Genomic DNA, 21,640 nt, shown 5'->3' with positions numbered 1-21,640 from the left:
GAGGGAAACCTAGTGCACTGTTGGTGGGATTGCAGACCGGTGCAGCCACTATGAAAAACAGTATGGAGTTATCTCAGAAAACTAAAAATGGATTTGCCTTTTTCCCTGGCAATTTCAGTGCTAGGATTATATCCTAAGAAGCCTGAAACACCAATCTCACAAAACCTATGCACCCCATTGTTTGTAGCAGCACAATTTACAATAGCCAAGTGTTGGAAGCAACTTAGGTGCCCATCAGTAAATGAATGGATCAAAAAACTATGGTACATTTACACAATGGAATTCTACACAGCAGAAAGAAAGGAGCTTCTACCCTTTGAGACATCATGGACGGAACTGGAGAGTTATGCTAAATAAAATAAGCCAGGCAGTGAAAGACAAATGCCATTAAGAGGAACTTAATCAACAAAATGAACAAGCAAGCAAAGTATATCCAAAGAAATCAAAATTGAGAACACGTTAAGAGTGACCAAGGGGAGCTTTGGCTGGTGTAGCTCAGTGGATTGAGCACGGGCTTGTGAACCAGATGATCGAGGTTCGATTCCCAGTCAGGGCACATTGCCTGGGTTGCAGGCAGGTTCCCTGCAGGCCAACACCCAGCAGGGGACGCAGGAAAGGCAACCATACATTGATGTTTCTCTCCCTCTCCTTCCGCTCTAAAGATAAATAAATAAATAAATAAAGTCTTAAAAAAAAAAGAGTGACTAAGGGGAGACGGGAGGGTATAATGAGGGAAAAGGGTGAAGGGAATGATTATAAAGGACATATGGAGAATAACAAGGGTGAGGGAGGAAATAGGAGAGAAAGGTGAGGAGGGCTCTCAAGGTGGGTAGTGGTGACGGGAAAAGCCAGAAAACTGTACTTGAACCATAAAAAATACATTTAAAAAATTTTAAAAAGAAAACAATGATCTCAATTATACCAAATTTACTTAAACCAGCTCAGTGGTCCAGAAGCGCATATATACACTATGAATCCAATCTATTTCAACCATTTTAGATAATTAGGAAAGCTACTTTTTTGCTTGGAGGTGACCCGATCACTCCAACGTGTAAATTGAAAGCACTTGTAAAAGAGAAAGTAGACATGCAGATATTCACCCTAAATTCTATACTCACCAGAGTTTCTGTGAATGGTCACACCTCTGGAAATTTTGTCGACATCGGGGTCAGTAGGAATTCCCTCTGCTCTCCTGGCAGCTAAAGATTGTTTCACTCTGCCCTAGAGTAGAAGTATCCTCTGAAGTAAATGGACCTTTTAAGGGCTAAGGCCACACCCACCTAAGGCCACACCCACTTCCTGAGTAAGGCCAAAATTATCAGAAAGAGGTGACATGGCTGACCAGACTATTCAGAGAGAGATAGAGTGGCTGATTAGGTTTACAAAGTATAGAAAACAACACTGGGGGGCTGGCACCCTAATAAAATGTAAATGTTTTATGGTAGGTTGTATGAAACTTTTAGATTTTCTTTCCCACTTTTTATTATAGAAATACATTTGCTTACATAGGAGAAGAAAGGGGAAAAAGAGAACAAAATAAAAAGAAATGCACGAGAAATACACTTGGTTAAATTTCTCTCTAACTACACTAATGATAGATTTCAGGAAGTTTTCCAATTACACAATCATGTTATGTTAACAATGCAAATTATGATAGATTTATTTCTTGACAACTGTTAGAAGATGTATTTCATCTCTTGCATTCCTATTTGCATTGAATAGGACATCATCATAATGTTAAATATAAGTGGTAGTAGCAGATATTCTTATTTCATTCCTTATTTGCTTACTTGTTTCTTCTTTGCTTATAAGTATTTAAAAATAGTAAATGGGCATTGAATTATTTCAAATGCTTTTGTTCAGCTCTTTCTTCAACAGTCTAACCAGGTCCTTACATATTGTCCCATTTTAAATGATTGGATTGAGTTTACATGTGTTGTTTAGATTCTTCAAGATCAAGCTCCCTTTTCTATTTTGAAAGCCTCACAACAACAAGTTATAATGAGATACAGCATCACCTAACAAGTTATACCTTAAAAAATGAAATAAATGCAGTAATTTATTCTAAACTAAGGGTGACTTATTTGTGTTTCCATGATGAGAACATAATCTTTTCTCTCTTTTTGTCACAGATTCTGATTTGCATGTAACTATAACCTGTGAGTCAGTAACACTGAAAGAGCATGTTTTTAAAGCTATATCTACAAACCAAAGGTTTAAAAATATAGAGAGGTCAGCATTCCATGACCTGTGTTCGCAACAGATCCAACACAATCATTTAATTTACATGAAACACTGGGTTTCACCTCAGCAGTTTCCGAAGTTTGGGCTGAACCAAAACAAGATAACTGAGCCCTCTCCTCCAGGAAACTTACTATGTGAGAAGGAAGATAAGGCACAGTTTGGGAGACATGCTTGATTCACTCACAAGATTTAATGAAATACAACTCAATCCTTCTTTCATTAAAGTATTTCAACAGTAAGTTTTTTTTCCAGAAACATACTCTGAGCCCCACATGCTTTTACAAATTTTCTAGTGGCCTCATAATAAAAAGTAATTAAATATTTAAAATAAAATTTCAGAATATATTTAACCCAGTATTTCTAAAACATTATCATTTCAACACATTACTATTAAAAATATTAATGAGATGTTATACATTCCTCTTTTTACTAAGTTTTTGATATTCCACACACATTTGACCCTCAAACACAGATCAATTCAGACTGCTACATGTCAAATGCTCAGTATCTGCATGTGATTCTCCAGGTATGCAAAACGAAACTGGACAAACCACCCAATTACATGGAAAACACCTTGTTCCCAAATCCTTAGCTGAGAGGACAATTCCAAGTAGTCTTAGGGAGACTGGGTGGGTAGGAATCCACCTTCTTTTAAATTCCAACACGTGGCCATTATGAATGGTCTTATGATAGTTGTTTGAGCAGAAAAATTGTCAAAGTTAACCAGGCTGGTTACTTTATAAGACAGTATTCACTGGTGGATGTAACTTGGCACCATAATAACCACCAGTGAGGGTCTTTATTTTCTGGAAAATGTGGAGACTGAATTTCATTATTTCAGCCCCTGTGTAGAATTTCTAAAGACTAGACAGTTTTCTTAACATTTCGAAGTACACTCTTAAGCAGAGATTACATTCTGGTGGGTGTAAACCGGAGTTTAGGTCCTTTGAAGAGATTTACATAATCACTTTATCTATTTAAAGAAACAATAGCAAATCCTTGCTGGTGGTAAATAATTAAACTGATTGAATTGTATCAGATGCCATTATTTGATCTTACATTTTTGTGCCCTCGTAATGGACCTTAATATACTCCTTTCAGTACTTCTTCATCAGAAACCTAAAATATGAAAGTACAATGGGTCTTTGGCAAGGATTTTTGTTTTTCAAATAGATTCCTTTTTAGAGCAGTTTTAGGTTCAGAGTGAAATTTCAGGGAAGGTACAGAGATATGGCCCTTGCCCACACACACTCACAGCCTCCCCCATTACCAACATCCCCCTTCCTAGTGGTATAGTTATTGCAATTAATGGACCTGCAATCACACATCTTCCTCACCCAAATGTGTCACATAAGCAAACTATACTCTGAAGCACCTAAGCTATCATTGTTAAACTATGAAATTGGTAAAACATTAAGAAATAATATTCTAATATGGCTGAAAGTACGAAGTGGGCACTGTCATCCACTATCGGTGTGGGTAAGGTAAGTGCAGGCAGTCCGGTTTCCTCACCCAGGTGTCTGGGTAGCTAAGGCAAGCGATGTTCCAATAGCCTTGAATGCAACTGATAACTAGTGTTCTCACAGCCTTCAGACCCAGTCCAATAAACCGTTACCATCATACGAAGTGGGCTCGCACGAAGAGAATGACATTACGTTATTTAGTTTTTGTCACCGTGTCAGCTTCGTTCCCTTCTAGTACTTAAACTTTGAGGGGCTCCCTGCTGGAGGCAATGATGGGAGACACAGGCAAAAAGACATGTGCCGTGATGGGTTCCGCACTGGGGAACAGCGGCCACGGATGCGTGCCACACAGAGACAGGCAGATAAACACGCAGCACGCAGGGTGTGTGACTTGCCCACCCGTGAATAAAGGCATGGAAACACTCCAATGGATACATGAGTACTATTTCATCTTTGTGAACACCACGAACCCGCCTGGCCTTGAAGGGTCACACGCAACACAGTATGTTAGTGGTTAATGAAGGGTAGTGTGCAAATATGCTTTAAAATCCTTAAAGATACATCTGCCTCTGACCTAGGAATTCCAGTTCGAGAAGAGAAGCCAGAAAAACTTACTAGACAACGCTTAGCACACAAGGAATTTACTCCAACGATTTCTCTTCTCACTGCATACAATCACCTACAGTAGTCTCCCTCTTCTCTACCATGTTGTGTTCCTCAGTTTCAGTTACCTGAAGTCAACCCTTTTCATCAACCCCCAAGTAATCGTCTGTCAGTTTTACCATCCGACAACAAGGTTTTCCAATGAAGTTTCAGGTTTTAAGCCTAAATAAGTAACTACACAAAATCTAGAACCTTCCCTCTAGGTGACACAATTTCTACAGACCAGCAACACAAATTATTAGAACAATATATTATGCAAAACTAACGTTCAAACAATAACATTAAATTTTATAGCTCAAGAGTAAACTAAAGTAATTCAGTCAATTGAATTTCACTAGGCAAATTACCTTCTCCTAGGGAAGTCTTAAGCCAGCTGATAGTTAAACTATCATTTCTATTTATTAAAGAAGGAAGAACTAACTCATCTACATATAAGTGTGTGCTCACCTGATGATCCTAGAATTCTGCTCATCGACACTTAGTGGGTCAAGGGTTCTGTGTTTTCTGGGCTCTCAGTAGCAGACAGGCAGTAGCAACTTTCTGAGCTATGCGCTGCCCCGCCAGCCACGAAGGTCTCCAAGCAGAGTGAACCTGGCTTTTGGCAGGGCTTATCAAGGCTAGCCTGGAAGCTCCACCCCAATCAGGTTTCTACGGTGTTGAAAACCTGCAGGACAGGCCAGGACATCAGAGATTAGATTAATCCCTTCAGCGTAATCTCAGGAAATAATCTCTTTAACCCACAACTCCATCCCTTGTTGTTGGTTCATCCTAGGCATTGGCTTTTCACACCATGCAGGTAGAAACATTTCATCCGAATTTTTGGCCAATGTTGGTGAAAATGTCCCCACACTCTACTTCCATTCCCGCTCCAACATCTGACTTTATTTCAACGTGGCATTTGCATAAAAGTCCTTCCCTTCAGTACTAATTTCAGTCTTTTCCTATGGTCTAGAATCTGAAATTCTGTCATCTGCTGGAAGGCTATTCGAACTGTTTGGATCCGGGTCAATCTCTCCCCAGTCTTTAGCGGTGAAGGTGACACTAGAGATGACAATGTGAATGACTATGTTTAGTTCTGCATTTAGAGAATTAAGTAAGATATGCACTAAAATACGCATGATTTGGTGAAAGCAATTGGGTGAAACCCAAGCTGGTAATCAGGATATCATGACTGAAATAATGACTTGTTTTTTTTTAGTATCAGTCTTCATCAGTTTTTCAAAACATCCATTTTCTCCCTCAGGTTAAAAATTTTGCAACTGAGTTTCCAATGAGTAACTTCTTATATATGAATTGACCAACGGTGGCATATTATCAAGAAACTCTAAATGAATAAAATGCTTTCACAGTCCGGTTATAATGCTGTATGTAAATGTGAATTAATTTTGGATTGTCAACTGATTCATATACAGAGAGAGACACAGCCAAAATCTGTACAGAGGAATTTCTGGAGGTTTGCATTCCTCATGTTTCTCAATGGAAATAAGGTGCTGGTGGAAGCTTTTTAAATAAACGACTATTTTTCAATACCATGCAATAGTTTTGAAATAAGAATGAGGAACTGCAAGAAGAAAAAGCTGTTTTTATAAAATATACTGTCAGAGACATACCTCATACCTTCAAATAACTCACATAGACTTTGCCTGCAACTCCCAAGGCTACAGCCCCATCCTCACATCTCCCATTTCTACTACCCACCCCTACCTGGTCACTGGGATACCCCACCAAGCTGCTCAGGATGTACAAGGTCCACAATCAAAATGTCATCCAGTGCCCTGACAACTCCACTGGTGTTGTTGGCAGTGCCAAGGGCGAGGCCAGCCCTCCCACCACTGATGAGGCAGCCCTCAAGGCAGAGTCACCACTTGCACACACAGCCCCTCAGTCCAGGGGGATGGAGGACAGCCTGCAGTCAAGACCCCCAGCTCCTGCTTCACTCCTGGCCCGTCAGTGCCTCTGGCTTCTGGGACCACACCCCCATTGCCCAAAGCACCCACCCACCCCTGTTCCCTGAATGCATGCCCGCAGGCCTTGTGTTTTCTTAGAGCTCTTCAGAAGCTGCCTTCAGTGCTTGAGGCCAGTAAGCCCGCTCTCCCGCTTTCCTGGAGTAGGAGCCCTGCCCGCTTCTCTTACCTCTTCACCCGCCCTAACTCGCACACACAATATATACCCTGTTCACCGGACAATGAATACTAACATAAATGGTTTAAATGAAAGAAGACACATAAGCCAGGTATACTCTGAAGCACCTAAGCTATCATTGTTAAAACTATGAAATTGGTAAAACATTAAGCAGTTATATACCAATATGGCTGAAAGTACGAAGTGGGCACTGTCATCCACTATCGGTATAGGTAAGGTAAGTGGAGGCAGTCCGGTTTCCTCACCCAGGTGTCTGGGTAACTAAGGCAAGCGGTGTTCCCATAACCTTGAATGCACTGATAGCTAGTGTTCTCACAGCCTTCAGACCCAGTCCAATAAACCGTTACCATCACATGAAGTGGGCTCTCAGGTGGAGAATGAAGTTACGTTATATAATTTCTGTGTCCTTCCACCTTTGTTCTTCTTTAGTGTTTAAACTGCTTAGGGACTTTCTGCTGGAGGCGATGATGGGAACCACGTGCAAAAAGACACATTCCATAATGGGTGCCACATACCGTTCTGATAGAATCCCACACTGTCACTTCTGTCTTTGGGGAGACATGAATCTTGCAGAGCATCTACCTGGAGTCCTTTTGGGCTTTTCAGCCAGTTAGTAGCTATCTTGGATTTCAGATCCACTGGCATAATATTTAAGTGTTTGTTTTCAAGCTACCTTCATCATATTTAATAATGATCCCCCAGTACGGAAATAATGTTGACTTTATCACAAGTGTCTCAGTACAGGGGGAAGCCAGTATGTAGAGGATTTAGTTCTATTGAAAAATTCAGGAATTTCCAGGGAGTCTTGTAATGTATTTGTCACAAACAGATGAAAATACTATAAATAACATGTGAGGAAGAAATGTTTTCTTTTTCTTTTCAGGAAAAACTTAATATATGGAATTTCAGGAGAGTCTTCTTTCTTTTCATCGGAGCATGTAATGAGAGGTAAGTTATACCCCAACCCCACAAAAAGTTACCTCCAAATCCTGCCATCCTTTACCTGTGATGAATCTGACCTTACTGGGACATTAGGTCTTTGTAGGTTTGAATTAATTTTCCATCTGAAATTCAGATCATCCTGGATTTGGGGTTGATCCTATATCCAATGAATGACTAGTAACCTTAGATGAGAATGGCAATAGAGATTTGAGACAGTGAGGAACTGGAAGAAGACCTTGTAGAGAGAGAAGCCAAGATTGCAGTCATGCTGCCACAAGTGAGGAACATGAGCAATGACCAGATGGAAGAGGCAGGAAGGGATCCTCCCCCAGAGCCTTTAGAGAGAGCGTGCTCTGCCTTCCTTGGTAGCGGACTTCTAGCCTCTGGAACTATGAGAGAATACATTTCTGTTGTTTACAGCTACCTGATGTGTGGCAATTTGTTGTCTCAGCCTTGGGAAACCAACAAAGATAATGACCTTGTTGGCAGCTGCCAGCTCTTAATTTTCCTTACTTTATTTTCTGAGTCTTCAGTTCCTGCCCTTAGCACTCACACACCTGCAAGGAGTTTGAGGAACTCCCACCGCTAGAAATAAGAAGACAATAGTCACTGATATTTACAAATGACTAGGTGCATTACTATCTGGAGTCTAGGTATAGAAGTGAGTAGAAGTAACAAAAATATGACTGAATATGCTTGAATAGGAGATTTTGTCTCCAGTACAAGGATCTACATTACTTCTTTAACGAACATTAAAGAACACGGTATTGGTGTCTGTCTTTTTCCGCGTTCTCACCACCCAGCAGAAATTGTTACTTTTGAAACCACTACTCAGAAAGTAGTGGAAGATAATGGAGTACTACTTCAACACCTTTTTGGTTTTTTTCTCTGATTCTGTATTCAGATGTTATGGGAAAATACTTTCCGCCTATCTTCTTCTGAAATGCATAATAATATATTTGGGCTCCCAACTCGTATTTCTATAATTCATTAACAGATTCCAACTATGACCTTTATAAGTGGATTATATAAAACCAAGAAATCTGCCCTTATTTGTGTGTCTCAGTTAATAGGCATCGTCCTGCAGACAAAAGAGTCAATAGTTCAATTACCAGGGTGAGCTGATCAATGTTTTACTTGCACTTCAGCATCTTTCTCCCTCACCCTTTCCCTCCCTTCTTCTGACTCTAAAAATAAATAAATAAAATATAAATAACAAAGCCGTGAATCTGGCCTGCCATATTTATTCCAGGTGGATGTAAAATGTAAAGATTATTTTTGAAGCATATGACAAAATATGAGTCTAATAAATTCACAATATGTAGTAGTTAGACCTCTTATAATACTTTTAATTAGACCTTTCCTTTAGAGTAACTTGAGGTTGACAGTAGATTAAGCCCAAATTTCAGAGTTTCCATCTATTCCCTTTGCTCACGTCAACATGCTCTCCCACTATCAACATTCTGCAGGACAGGGGGAGATTTGTTATAATCAATGAACCTTCACTGACACATCTTTATTGCAAGAATCCATCCAGGTCACTCTGGATGTTATACATTCAAAGGGTCAGGGCAAATGTTTAAGAACATTTATCCGTCCTTATGGTATCAATAAGAATATTTTCCCTGTCCTAAAAACCCTCTGTGATCTGCCCTTTTACCTCTTCCCCCTAAAGCCACACACCCACTGATCTTTTAAAAATCTCCATAGTTTTGCCATTTTCCATATTTCATAAAGTATCAGTTATCAAGGATGTGGTCTTTTCAGAATGTTTTTTAATTTTTTTAGATTTATTGATTTTAGAGGGAAAGAAAGGAAGGAAAACATAGATTTGTTTTCATCCACTTATTTATGCATTCACCGGTTGTTTTTTGTAAGTGAGCTGACTGTGTACCTGCAACTATGGTGTGTTGAGATGATAAGGTAACCCAGCAGTCCTCCACCTTTTTGGCACCATGGACCAGTTTCACGGAAGACAATTTTTCCATGGATGGTGGGGGTTATGGCTTTATAGCCTTCCACTAGGGGCAGCTTAATTGTCACTTTCCACTCACTGGTAGGGTTTTAATATGAGTCTGCAAGAATTGATTTATTATCGTCTCTGTGTAGTCATACCTCTCTGCTGTGAGGGCTGCCTCATAAGTGGTGGGAGGGCTGGCCTCGCCTTTGGCACTGCCACTGACACCAGTGGAATTGTCAGGGCACTGGATGACATTTTGATTGTGGACATTGTGAACCCTGAGCAGCATCGTGGGTATCCAAGTGACCAGGTAGGGGTAGTAGGGCTGGGGGATGTGAGGATGGGACTGTAGCCTTGTGGGTTTCACTCAAAGTCTATGTGAGTTACTTTAAGGTATGAGGTATGTCTCTGGCTGTATAGTTCTATAAAAACAGCTTTTCCTTCTTGTAGTGCCTCATTCTATTACCAAAACTATTGCACAGTATTGAAAAAGAGACATTTATTTAAAAAAGCTCCCACCAGCAACTTACTTCCATTGAGAAACACAAGGAGTTTAGAACTCCAGAAATTTGTCTGTACAGATTTTGTCTGTGACTGTCTCTGTATATGAATTAGTTGACAATCCAAAATTAATTCATATTTTCATACAGCATTATAACCTGACTCTGAAAGCATTTTATTCATTTAGAGTTTCTTGATAATATGCTATCATTGTTCAATTCACATAATAAGCAACCCACTGGAATCTCAGTAAGAAAATTTTTAAAGGCAGGAGAAATGGATGTTTAGAAAAATTGATGAGGCCTGAAACTTTGACAAACCAAGTGATTATTTCAGCCATCATATCCTGATTGCCAGTGTGGGTTTCACCAAATTTCTTTCACCAATTCACTCGTGTTTTAGTGCATGTTTTACTTAACTCTCTGAACTCAGTACTAAACATAGTCATTCCCATTTTTATCTTGAATGCCACCTTCACCTGTAAAGATTGGGGAAAAATGGAACGGGAGTAAAACAGTTTAAATATCCATCCTGCAGATGAGAGAATTTTAGGTTCTAGACCATAGGAAAAGACTGAAATTAGTACCGAAGGGAAGGACTTTTATGCAAATACAAAATTGAAATAAGATCAGATGTGGGGGCAGAAATGGAAGTAGAGAGTGGGGACATTTTCACCAACAATGACAAGAAACTCAGATGAAATTTTTCCAAGTGCATTGTGTGAAAAATTAATGCCTAGGATGGACCAACAACAATGGATGCGGTTGTGGGTTAAAGAAATTGTATGCTGAGATTATGCTGAAGGGATTAATGTAAACTCCCAACTCCTGGTCTGTCCTACAGGTTTTCAACACTGTAGAAACTTAATTGGGGTGGAGCTTCCAGGGTCCCTTGAAAAGCCCTGCTCAAAAGCCAGGTTCACTCTGCTTGGAGGTCATCCTGGTTGGCTGGACTGTGCATAGCTCAGGAGATTGCAACTGCCTCTCTGCTGCTGAGAGCCCAGACAACACAGAACCCTTGACCCACTACGTGTCGATGAGCAGAATTCTACAATCATCAGGTGAGCACGCACTTATATGTAGATCAGTTAGTTCTTCATTCCTTAAAAAATAAAAATAATTTAACTATCAGCTGGCTTAAGACTTTCCTAAGAGAAAGTAATTTGCCTAGTTAAATTCATATAACAGAATTGCTTTAGTTTGCTCTGGAGCTATAAAATTTTAAAGTTATTGTTTTGATGTTTAGTTTTCATAATATATTGTTTGAAAATTTTGTGTTCCTTGTCTGTACAAATTGTGACACCCAGAGGGAAAGTTCTAGATTTAGTGTAGTTTCTTATTTAGGTATGAAACCTAAAACTTAATTGTAAAACCTTGTTGTGGAACGGTAATAGTGACAGATAATTAAAAATGACTAAAAGTTAATCTAATAGAATTGTAGATATTCCATAATTTTCATGTGATCCCTGACTTTAGAAGGGAAAAGAAACATGGTTCTTTAGAAAGTATTCATTCTGGTGCTCTACAAACAATGTGTGCATTCATCATTTACTCCAGGTTTAAATTCATTTATAAAATATACCAGTGTCTCCTTAGCTTCATTCATTTTGTTACTTCACGATTCCTCCTGCATAGACACCTGATTGTACTTAGAATATGGCAACATTAAAGGCCCTAGAGGTTAATAATCTTTTCCTTTTTCAACATTTCTATATATTTTTAATTTTTGCTCTTCTTCCCCAGGGCTTTTTTCTTACACTGAACCCTGAGTAGCCAGTTGTCACTGTATTTAAGAAATGCCCTTATGAGATCTGGCAAACGTCGGGTAGAATGAAAGAATGATTTTGAAAAGTGACAATGTAGCATAGGAAAGATAGACAACATTTCGCTTCAGACTTAGGCAATTTTTTATTTATTTGTTAATGCAAGTAGATTACATAAAGGTTATATCCCAGTGGGTTCTGATTTTCTCATTCATTTCTTCTCTTTCTCCTCAGAAATACAGAACCACACTTTGCAAAACTTCTAAAATAGCTCAGGATAGTGAGGATAATTCTTGTATCCTCACTTGGAAGACGGGGCCAGGGATCTCTCTGAAATTCATATAAGGAACTAATTCTTTTTCTGAGGGTTCCTCTCTCATGACTCAAGCCCATCTCAAAGACGCCACCTCAGGACATCCCATTGGGCATTACAGTTCATTCCATAAAGTTTGGGGGTCATACAAACACTGAGAACACAACACTTAGCTCCTTTTATCCCTGTCTCTCATTCACCTTCCATATTTCTCCTTTACTTAATTCTATCAAGAAATGGTAATACATATCATACAGCAAGATAATTTACATTAAAATAAATAAAAATGCACTTAATAAAATTACAATATACATGTCATGTTTACCTATAATCTTGCTGGAATCTCATTCCAACTCTCACTCAAAGCATCATTCCAGAAATTAAAATATATAGCGCCATTGATATATAGAAAAGATTTATACAAAATAGTAGTAGGAGATCCATGAAGCAATGGAAATTGATAGAAGAACAGCAAGTTTCTTAAAATGTGAAATTTTTACTGAAAGGAAATTATTCCAGAGTTTGTCATTAAATAAATAGGAACTAATTGAGAAAAGGGACAGTGGAAGTGGTGTTCAGATGGAGGTAACAGCATGGCCAAAATTTCAAAGCGAGGGTGGGCATCCTTGTAGAGCAATTCCCACTATTACTTTGTCCCACTTTTTTACACACAGGCCTTACCTACTACTAAAAACACTGCCATTCAGGGGGGAGGCGTTCTTTGTTCTTGTACTTCTAACAGAAAAAACCTAGGTGACAAGTCCCAAAATATGAACAAATGCAGACAACTCAGGAATACCTAAAGATCCATGAGGAACCCTGACTGGTGTGGCTCAGCTGTTTGGGAGTTGTCCTGGGAACTGAAAGTTTGCTGGTTCCATTAATTAGTCAGGGCAGCTGCCTGAGTTGTGGGCTGCATTCCTAGTTGGACACATATGAGAGGTAATTGATTGATGTATCTCTCGCACACTGTTTCTCTTTCTCCTATCTTTCCCCTCTACCTAGTAAGAAATAAATCAAAACTTTGAAGAAAAACTCAAGATCCTTGTGCATTCAGGGTCTCTTTAGGAGGAAATGTGGAGGTGAACAGAACTTCTGGTAAATCTGAGAACCCCATAAGTCAGCAACAGAGATTCATTGAAAGACATGGCAGGCCAATTCAAGAACAGCTGTTGAACTTGGGTAAGAGGATGCTTGCACACTGAAATATGCAAGGGGTGTGCCATAAGATGTGAAAAGGCTGATACCACCTAGTTTTAACACTCTCAACATGACCATCGAAAATTCCCTTTAGGCTCAATCTGCACACAGAGAAAAATTACTGGGAGTAAAATATGTACAGAACAAAACCAAAGCAATAGGACCACCTAAAGAAAAAAATCCCAATAAAAGAAATGTGAGAGACCTAACTGGGTGGCTCCACTGTTTGAAGGATCATCCCATCCACCTAAAGGTTGCATATTCAGTCCTCAGTCAGGGCAAATAACTGGCTTGCAGGTTTGATCCACAGTTGGTGAGCAATAAGGAGGCAACCAAACTATGTTTCTTTTACACATCATTTCTCTTTCTCTATCTCTCTATAATCAAATTTATAAATAAATAAACAAAGCAACAAATGAACAAATAAATAAATGAATAAAGTGCAAGGAAAAGAGAACCAGCAAATGGCAAACATAAGTGTTCATATTATTGAACAAGTTATGAAGACAACCAGAGCACTCTAGACTCATGAAGAAAGGAAAGCAATCCAGATGTACCTTCACGTCAAAAAACCCAGGATGACTAGCTGCATATAAATACTATTAATTGGGCACATTTTTAAAAAGATTTTATTTGTTTATCTTTAGTGGGGAAGGGAAGGAAAGAGGAGAGAAACATCAATGTATGGTTTACTCTTGTGAGTCCCCTGCTGGGAACTGGCTTGCATCCCAGGCATGTGCCCTGACTGGGAACCAAACTGAGATCCTGGGGTTCGCAGACCCATGCTCAATTCACTGAGCTACACCAGCCAGGGCTAATTGGGCATATTTTTACTTCTTGTTTAAAAAGAGTCCAGAAGAAAAAAATAATACCTTTTCAAAGATAATAGCCCTGAGTATGACTGCTCACAAAGTGGCCTTTAGAGACAGTTCTGAGAAGAACACTACTGCCGTGTACACCTTGTTTGTAGACTTGGTTCCTTCCTTGGGAGAACTCGGTTCTGAGAGGTTGTCGCCAGTTACCACCCACAGCCCCTCAGCCCCTTATCCCACAGACCCTCAGCCCCACAGCCTGTCAGCCCCATAGTCTCTCAGCCACACAGCCCCTAAGCTTGATAGCCCCCCAGGGCCTCAGCTCCATAGCACCCTGGTCATACCTTCCTGGATCCTACTCCTCCACTGTGCCTGGCTCCCTCTAACTGTTTCTGCAAGTCAGTTCTTGCTGTGTTTCACAGTCCTCTGCTTTGCACACCTCCTCTAGTCCCTGATTTTCCTCCCAAGAAGCAACTTACCAGTCATTTTGTCCTGACATAAGAATAAACTTTCCTAAGAATCTCTTTTCTTAGAGAGAGACAGAATCTATATAGAGTTCAGGTCCTCTAATTCCTAATTGAGTGTCACACACCTGGATCTTTAAGGCCTTATTACTTTTCTAGATGAAACAAAGAATTCATATTTGGGACTGAGGATCTGAAGATGGCTCCAGTATACGAATGTATTACCTGCGATTCAATGTGCAAGGTTTTTTACTTAAAAAATGAGTAAAGAAAGGCAGCCACCCTGGGAGGATAGACGGAGAAAGCAAAGTGCCAAAGGATTTTGCCTTGACTCTCACCATGACTAGTGAAAAATGCCTGGAGGTGAGGGGATGATGGGGTGGCTGTCTTCCACTATGTGCTGGGGTTGGGATCAATATGGAGAGGGTAGTCCTCCCTTATTCCTCTAGTGCTAATGTGGTGGGGGATTTTGGTCATCGGGACAGTCCTGATGGGAGTGCAGAAATTCAGTCATCTGTAGCCTTGAGGGACAGAGGTGGTGCTCAAACATTTTCAGAGTAGAAGCTGATTCCCTTGTTCATCTACTGCACCAGGAGTAAGGGAACTCAACCTTCTCTTGCATCCTCCACTCTAAGGCCTTGAATGTGGAAGTGGGTGGATGAAAAATGAGTAATCTTAAAGGAACTCTGTTACTTCCCTGAAAGTGAATTGGCCATCACAAATACGTCCAGAAGAGCCAGGATTGGTGAGACCCATCAGAGTACTGCCAGGCCCGGATAGTGCCATTATCGCCAAGGCTGAGACTTCTGAGTTAATTTTGTTTTAAAGATTTTATTTATTTATTTATCTTTAGAGGGGAAGGAGAGAGGGAGAGAAACATCAATGTATGGTTGCCTTTTGTGCATCCCCTGCTGGTAGTTAGCCTGCAAGGAACCGGCCTGCAACCCAGGCATGTGCCCTGACTGGGAATCGAACCGCGGTCGTCTGGTTCGCAGGCCCGCGCTCAATCCACTGAGCTACGCCAGCCAGGGCTCTGTGTTAATTTTTGAAGCACAAATGGATCAGTTGGACGCATGCCCCCTACATCGCCCCATGGAGACTGAAAAGCCTAGGAGGCCAGGATCCCTATATCAGCACTCTCTTCTCATTCAAAGATTTTCAAACTGGTCTTGAAATCAGCCCCAGTAGAGGTATCAAAAACTGTTCTATTAGGCCTAGTGGCATAGCTGAGCCCATGAGCCCAAAGGGCCCATCCCAAACTATCCCTTGCCCAAAACTCTTTGCACAGCCACTTTTGGGCACTCCCTCAGCCTCATGACTCTGGTCTCAGGGGGTGAGCCTGGAGAGACAGAGAAGAGATTTAGTATTCACAGGGCTATGTGAGGGTTTTTTTTTGCTTTTTTAAAATTACTTCTTTATTGTTGTTCAACTATAGATGTCTGCATTTTCTCCCCACCCCTCATTCCAACCACAGCCTATGTACAAGGGGGGGTCCCACAAAATAGTCAGCTGATTTCTCAACAGGAGAAACTGGCACAAAATATTATAAGATATGGAAATGAAGGACCTACAATCAACATTACTCTACCCAGCAAGTCTGTCACTTGGAATTGAAGGAAAGATATAGTTTGCCAGACAAGAAAAAGCTGAAGGACTTCGTCATCAGCAAACCCACGTTATGAGTAATGTTAAAGGGACTTCTTTCATAATAGAAGAAAAATATGAGTAATAAAGTAGCAATAACAACATATATATATCAATAATTACTTTAAATGTAAATGAATTAATGGAGCCATTCCAAAGACATAGTTTGGCTAAATGCATAAAAAAATAACACCCACACATATGCTGTTACAGACAACCTGTGTAGACTGAAAGACACATAGAAAGTGAAGGGGTGAAACAGCATTTCATTTAAATTGAAACAAACAAACAAAAAGCCCGAGGTAGCAATATTTGTATCAGACATGATAGACTTTAAAACAAAAGCTACAAGAGTCAATGAAGGAAGCAGCAATTCCACTTTGCTGCTTGTTTCATTTATCCCAAAAAACCCAAAACACTAATTTGAACAGGGATCATTGTTTACAACAGTCAAGATACTTTCTTCTACCCTCAGTATGAACACACAGACAGGCCACTTCTCACTACCTACTACCAAACACTCTAGTCTTTTCCAAAGAAACTCACTTTGAGTAAGCCTAGAAACCCCATACCCTATGAAGAAACTTTGATGATCCATGCACATGGTAATAAATATACACACAAACCAGTATACATGTGCAAGACACATATAAATATCTCCAGAAAACCATGTATGAAACAACTTCTAAACACCAAATTATCCTTACCTAATGAGTCACATCCACAAATACCAATGAATAACTATATCTCACATCTTAGATACAACATGGAAACACTGTTCTCCCACTTTTCTTTATAAATACAGAAACCTACCTCTCCATCAAATACATATATACTTGCTTCTGTAAATGCATAAAAACCTAATAGGCCCCTAGTGGAAAATATAAACACATAGCTCCAGCAAATATTCCTACAAATGGCCATGGCCCTTGAATATACACAAACTCAATATGCAAACAGCTCTCTATAAGACCCAAATATCCCACAATTACCCAGTAAAATACCAGTATGCAAACATATCACCTTATACCTTATATCTCAAATACACATATAATGCCATATTACCTGCATATACATAACCTCACACTCCCAAATTCTCATGCAGAATTACTCTTCCATCCCACAGAATACACAATCACACAAATAATACATCAAAGCATATGAACACCACATAACACCAGCATACACAAAACCCACCAGAATATACAGCTCCTGAAAATAAAAAAATGAAAATAAATACACATAACCATACAACATGTCCTGAATACTTAATGACCCTTCTACATTCCTCAAATACAAAACAAAAAGATCATACACTCAAGCTAGTGAACAGAAACCTTTTTCACATATGCAGATGATCTTTCCAAAACATTATATCAATCCCCAAATACACAGGATGGAAAGGAGAAAACAACAGGTAAATATGCTTCAACCACAGACACAAAATACAATCACCTAACCACCAGATCATTGAATATCCATGCACTATATCTCAACACCCTCCAAATACAACACTTAGCCTACACACTCTTGCCAAAAACAGATATGACCTCCCCTTAATCACAAATTCCACAGACAAAACCAACTCACACATTTCAACACATAACCAGATTCCTACCAATCAATTAAAAACTACAACCCCATGTGTGCTAGCAAGCCCATAATTTGACAAGAGACTGCATTGCCTTTAGAGCCAGCAAAGTCAGTCACTTCATTGACAAGAGTGCAGTTTGAATGTCATTGTTGGTTGAGATTATCACGTAAAACTATCAGGAAGTACATGAAAGCTTCACTCATTTCCACTCATGTTCAATGACTTGAGCTACTTCTTGCTGAACAAGAGGACCATTTTCAAATAAGAAGAAGGAAACTGCCCTGCAGCTTACGTGTTGTTCAGAATGCAGGAGACACAGCATGACCCTCAGAGTTTAACAGCTTGCATGTATTATTTACCACTGTAAGCCTGGTAATCACTGAACCCCCCTTGCAGCGAGTTCCCCTGGTGCCAATTCCTTGGTCTAAACACCACCGGAAGTGAGCTGTGTGTGGGGTGCAGGGTAGGGGCATAAACAAAGACTCAGGTCACAAATAGCCCACAGTGTGAACAACAGTGGAGTGCCGTGATACCTAAGCAGGGAAGAGTCTGAGTATCCCTTACCTCCTCGTTTACATAACCCACTCTGGAGGCTGCCATACTAGATCTCCTACCAAGCAGAATGGCTGTTGGGGCTCGTCCCTCCTTGCTGGTGCACATGCGCCCACCAGAGCCTACTGGCCAAAAGGGCCTCTGGGATCAGTTGCAGGACAGAGCTCCGCCCCCAGTGCATGGGTGCTTGTATTCTGGTTGGAGGCAAACCCCACTCCCTGCCCTCCTGCGCAGGAGAGGAAAGACAGGGAAGTGTGGAGTTGGGGGCCTTCCCACAAAGGTTCTCCAGCAAGACCTCCTTGTAATGGTCCTTATTTCACACCATGGCATGTGAAATGAGCACTTAGGATTTTAAAATTGCAACTGTGCTATCCATGGACTTAGATACAGCCCCTTCTCCTGAAACCATGATGGAGAGGTCTCCCTAAAGCACACATATTCAAACTGGAGCAAGTGCCTTCATGCACTTTGAATTGCATTTCCATGGTTTCTGAAAATAGTAGGTCCTGCCTCCAAAATTGTCATTAAACAATTCTGGCTAGAAAGAAAAAAAATCTGGCAAAGAAATTTAGACTTGGGAAACATTTGAAGAGAGACTTTAACTTCACTCTCTTCCTAGAGTTTTTCCAAAAGCACAAACTGTATTAGAATATTTTCTCAGAGTATTTATTTAGTACTTGGAGGTTTTTCAATAGATATTGATTCGTAGGTATTTCCATTGCAAGTTGGCTGTTATAGTATTGCTCAAGACTTGATTGCCTGAGCCAGTTTCTTTTCACACCGTAGTATGGGAAATATTCGCTGTCTGTTCCCTCCTTTTTTGTGTATTATACCGCAGAACTTGTGTTATATTGGAGTCTTTCAGTGAATGTTCACAGTTGCCACTAAGAATATTGGCATTAAAGCAGGGAGTGAAGCTTCTCTCCCGAGAGATTTGATTGCAATCCTCCCGAGTTGTCACCACTCATCTCTGTTGACCAATTTCCTAAAAATCCTCTCCTCTCACAACACAAAACACAAATGCCCATTCATATCATTAGACCGTGATAAAGTGACATTAATGTACAACGTGAAAATAAGTATCAAACCAGGTTTCTAAGGGGTGCTGCTGTGAGCAACATGCAGATGGAACCACATGCAATGATGAGCTTAGATGCCGAAGGGCAGGGCTGTATGTGTGATGCAGACGGGAAACTTGGGAGCCAGTGAGCAGGGCTTCCCAGCTCAGCCTGGCAAACTGAGGCTTAGGTGGATGGGGTTTCTGCGAATGGGGGTTGGACATGGTGGATAGAATTCTGGCTTAATTTCACTGTGCACATCCATCTCACGTGCAGTGCAGTTTTTACACCTAGGAAATCAGGACCTTTGAGTATTAAGCCCTGTTAACACATGGAAACAGATCGTCTGTCTTCTCGTCCCTTACTTCCGTCCTTACCGCCACTGAGCCTACACGTTCAAGCTGTGTGATGGCTCTCACAAACTCCTTATCCTCCAAAGAGCATGCCTGTTTCACATGTGTGTGCAGTTGTGTTTTGTGGTGGGACCACGATGCACGTTTGAGTCCCTTAAATCCAAATGATCTTTCTAATGGGGGGAGTAGCTAATAATAACCTAGTCAGGTAGTTGTTTCATATAGTTCCCAGATAAAGTACAAGAGGCCAGTTAAAAGTAAATTTCAGAAAAGAGTAAACAAATTTACAGTAAAGGTATGTCCCAAATATCGCAGGGAGCACAATTATCCTAAAAACTAATTCATTGTGTATCTGAAATTCAAATTCAGTGCGGTGTCATTATTTGCTAAATCAGGCCACCTGGAAAGATTTCAAGGAACCACTAACACACATATCCCGTGGGAAAGAGGACTGTGCTTCAGGAGAAAGAGGCAGGAGAAAGGCCCTCACTGCATTTCCCATTTTGGACAATTTACCTGTGAATTATGCAAAGGTATTGCTTATTTAGAATATTACATGAAGATCATTCAAAAGGTAAAAAATTAACCATTGAACAGCATATTACTCTACGAAACAAAAAGTAGTGATTTCTGGTCCTGTCCGCATAGGCTACAGGGCCTCCCCTAACAGAGGCAGGAAAGGAGACTGTTGATGAGGCTGGGCCGGCCGCAGCCTGCAGAGCTGCCCACCCTGGACAGCACTCGGGCCTCGGGACTGCGTCCTAAAGAGATTGTGCTCCACGACGAAAGGGGCTGGATCCGCCCAGTCAACCACAGTTTCAGACATTGGGCTATACCTGGCCCTGAGTTCCCATTATTTTTTCAGGTCTCATGCTTGATTTTTGTTCTGGAAGTGTAGCCTGTATTGAAGTAAGTCAAGAGTCAGTTAGGAAGCAGGTTGAGGGACCCAGAATTAGGTTGATGGATCAAGACCTGAAATAAAGGGAACATCCAGTAAAGCCTTTGTGCTGTGAATTGAAACAAAACAATGTATGAACTGCCTAAAGAAGCACACACCAATTGTGTTACCACTTCAATTTGAAAGGACCTTCTGGTTCTGACCTGCCTGCAGGCCATGGAATGTCTCCCACTCCCACCCCCCAAGCCACCAAAGCCCGTCCCTCCCCCGCTGCAGAATGTCTGGAGCCCTGTGTTCTGCTGTTTAAATTCAAACTCCTCCTTCCACTGGATGCTGAGCATCTGTTGGATCAGGTCGCTCTCTGGATCCTGGACTTGGATTTTCTCATTGTGGAGGCTACTGGGCAGCAGAGGACAGTGCCTCAGCCTGCAGAGATGGCTTCAGAAGGAGGTAAGCCTGCAGGTTGGGGAGGTGTTTTAGAGACAGTGCTATCTCTGAAAACTTAGGATTAAATTATGAAAGTTCCACTGGGGACACATAGTTTGGACTGAAGGAGAGGAAGGAGAGAGCACTTGACCTCCATGGACCTGTCAGCCAGGAAGGCTGGGAGCTGGTGGAAACTGGCAAGGGCACTAAACAGGAGGGCTCCTGAGAAATGGTCAGGATGCTCAGGGAAAGTCCTGGGTGTACAGAAAGAAGGCCACAGGTGCATCAGTTCTTTCTAGAGGAGAGACAAGCACTGCAACCTGTGTGTGTGCAGGGAACAGTGGGTGTGTCTTGGTGGGGTCATTTGGGGGAGGGTTACAGGAAAGCCTTGTCTTCTGTCCTGCTCTTGAGCCTATCCCAACTATCTTTCCAGGGGATTTGAACTGACTATATCAGAGCTAATGGGGGCAGTGGTTAGAGGTGGTCTTGGCCATGAAGTTGTCCAGTGTGGCAGTCTGTGGCCAGGTCTCCAGTGAAGTGTCATCCCTGAGAGCCAGGCTGGAAGGTACTCCAACTGCTGCAGCCCTGGGCTTCCCCACTCCTTCCAGCCCAGAAGTCACTTCTCCTGACTCCAGGGAGCTGCTTGTTG

The 21,640-nt window shown here is 41.0% G+C and overlaps 1 protein-coding gene across 1 annotated transcript in view; it reads right to left on the bottom strand.

The window, feature by feature from the left end:
* Positions 1-12,171: 12,171 nt before the first annotated feature.
* Positions 12,172-21,640, bottom strand: part of LOC118984760 (Putative N-acetylated-alpha-linked acidic dipeptidase) — a 75,289-nt gene continuing 65,820 nt past the window's right edge. The window contains exon 20 of the mRNA XM_037042934.1: positions 12,172-12,236. The gene's annotated coding sequence lies outside the window, so the exon portion shown is untranslated. The remainder of the gene's footprint in view (positions 12,237-21,640) is intronic.

This window comes from Sturnira hondurensis, unplaced genomic scaffold (genome assembly GCF_014824575.4).
Source record: "Sturnira hondurensis isolate 20B ecotype Veracruz unplaced genomic scaffold, ASM1482457v3 Scaffold0003801, whole genome shotgun sequence".
Classification (NCBI taxonomy): Eukaryota; Metazoa; Chordata; class Mammalia; order Chiroptera; family Phyllostomidae; genus Sturnira; species Sturnira hondurensis.
This window is presented reverse-complemented; position numbering and strand designations above follow the sequence as displayed.